Source organism: Oncorhynchus clarkii, chromosome 21 (genome assembly GCF_045791955.1).
Source record: "Oncorhynchus clarkii lewisi isolate Uvic-CL-2024 chromosome 21, UVic_Ocla_1.0, whole genome shotgun sequence".
NCBI lineage: Eukaryota > Metazoa > Chordata > Actinopteri > Salmoniformes > Salmonidae > Oncorhynchus > Oncorhynchus clarkii.
The window spans coordinates 17,246,365-17,249,074 of NC_092167.1; positions in this window are offsets into that span (position 1 = coordinate 17,246,365).

Here is a 2,710-nt window from a genome sequence, read left to right on the forward strand (position 1 = left end):
AGAAGCTAGGTGAATTGCAATAGGCTGCATTAAAAAAAAATCTCCCGCCTCCCATTTCCCTGTAACATGGCAGAAACTAGAGATTGAGATATACATTTTGGTTTTGGTACACCAGCTTCAAACAGCTGTAAAAACAATCTTTTGTGTTATTGAAAATGTATTTCACAGGGATTTAGATGGAAAATGATTTCCTACACTATCCCATGCTTTTTTTCTCACATAAACTGAAATTTAATAGAATTTTTGCAACCAGGAAGTGACAGAGCGATATCTACATTTGTGACTTGACCCAATTTCCACTAGATAACACAGCCACAAAGTCTAAACAGATTTAAATTTTTTACTGTCTTAATCTCACGATGTTCTGCGACAAACATTTTCAATTTAAGCATTAAATGACTCTCCTGACATCCTGGGGAACAGCACAAATTTAGAATTTTGCTTGGATCTGGAGTGATCCCTCTGGGGCCTCACAGTGGATTAACAGCACACACACACACACACACACACACACACACACACACACACACACACACACACACACACACACACACACACACACACACACACACACACACACACACACAGGGGGCCGTCAGCTGACATTTGAGTTTCCTGGGTCAGGATAGGGTTAGAGTTGACAGAGAGGAGCATCAGGGTCAGAGAGGAGAGAGCTTTGCTCGATCACAGGGAAGAACTTATAAGTAACTACAATGAGCTACAGTATTTGTATGAATATAAACCTATATGTACTGGGATGTAATACTCCCAGAACTAACAACCTAGAATATAGCGTATATAGCGAATATAGAGTCATTTCTTTAATCTCACATATGACTAGGACTACATATTAAAATGTCTAGCTTAACACCCACCGCTGTGAATAGAGGTGTGTGTGGGGGGGGGGGGGGGGGTGGAGGGTGTAAAGAGAGGAAGAGGTGAAAAGATAGGAGTGGAGAGAGGGAAGAGAGGAAGAGGGGAAAAGATAGGAGTGGAGAGAGGGAAGAGAGGAAGAGGGGAAAGATAGGAAAGGAGAGAGGGAAGAGGAGGGAGAGGGCAAAAGATAGGAGTGGAGAGGGGGAAGAGGAGGGAGAGGGGAAAAGATAGGAGTGGAGAGAGGGAAGAGGAGGGAGAGGGCAAAAGATAGGAGTGGAGAGGGGGAAGAGGAGGGAGAGGGCAAAAGATAGGAATGGAGAGGGGGAAGAGGAGGGCGAGGGGGAAAGATAGGAGTGGAGAGAGGGAAGAGGAGGGAGAGGGGAAAAGATAAGAGTGGAGAGAGGGAAGAGGAGGGAGAGGGCAAAATATAGGAGTGGAGAGGGGGAAGAGGAGGGAGAGGGGAAAAGATAGGAGTGGAGAGAGGGAAGAGGAGGGAGAGGGGAAAGATAGGAAAGGAGAGAGGGAAGAGGAGGGAGAGGGGAAAAGATAGGAGTGGAGAGGGGGAAGAGGAGGGAGAGGGGAAAAGATAGGAGTGGAGAGAGGGAAGAGGAGGGAGAGGGGAAAGATAGGAAAGGAGAGAGGGAAGAGGAGGGAGAGGGCAAAAGATAAGAGTGGAGAGGGGGAAGAGGAGGGAGAGGGGAAAAGATAGGAGTGGAGAGAGGGAAGAGGAGGGAGAGGGGAAAAGATAGGAGTGGAGAGAGGGAAGAGGAGGGAGAGGGGAAAAGATAAGAGTGGAGAGAGGGAAGAGGAGGGAGAGGGCAAAATATAGGAGTGGAGAGGGGGAAGAGGAGGGAGAGGGGAAAAGATAGGAGTGGAGAGAGGGAAGAGGAGGGAGAGGGGAAAGATAGGAAAGGAGAGAGGGAAGAGGAGGGAGAGGGGAAAAGATAGGAGTGGAGAGGGGGAAGAGGAGGGAGAGGGGAAAAGATAGGAGTGGAGAGAGGGAAGAGGAGGGAGAGGGGAAAGATAGGAAAGGAGAGAGGGAAGAGGAGGGAGAGGGCAAAAGATAAGAGTGGAGAGGGGGAAGAGGAGGGAGAGGGGAAAAGATAGGAGTGGAGAGAGGGAAGAGGAGGGAGAGGGGAAAAGATAGGAGTGGAGAGAGGGAAGAGGAGGGAGAGGGGAAAAGAGAGAGGGAAAGGTGTTTAATTAGTGTCGGTATATGAGTCCCCCTGGACTGTGTTAATTACTGATTAACATGTAAATGTAATGAATTACCTGACTGAGAGTTCACAACATGTTTCATTTAACGCCTCCCCCCTGCTTTAAAGGCCCTGTCTCTCTCACACACACACAACCAACAGGTAGGGTAGGTGATGGTGGGGGTGAGTGTGTGGGTGTGCTCTCTCTCTCACACACACATGCAGCAGACAGGTACAATAGGGTGTGTGTGTGTGTGTGTGTGTGTGTGTGTGTGTGTGTGTGTGTGCGCGTGCGTGAGTGCGTGAGTGCGTGAGTGCTCTCTCTCATCACCTCCAATTCCATAGCGAGACAAAGAGCACCCAGGCATTGTGTGTGTGTGTGTGTGTGTGTGTGTGTGTGTGCGTGCGTGCGTGAGTGCGTGAGTGCTCTCTCTCATCACCTCCAATTCCATTGAGCGACAAAGAGCACCCAGGCATTGTGTGTGTGTGTGTGTGTGCGTGCGTGAGTGCTCTCTTTCTCACACACACACACACACAAAATGCTGGGTTGTTTATTTGACCTAACTGCTGGGTTGCAGGTGTTGGGTTATTGATGCTGGGTTATTGGTGCCGGGTTATTGAGTTATGACCCAGTTATG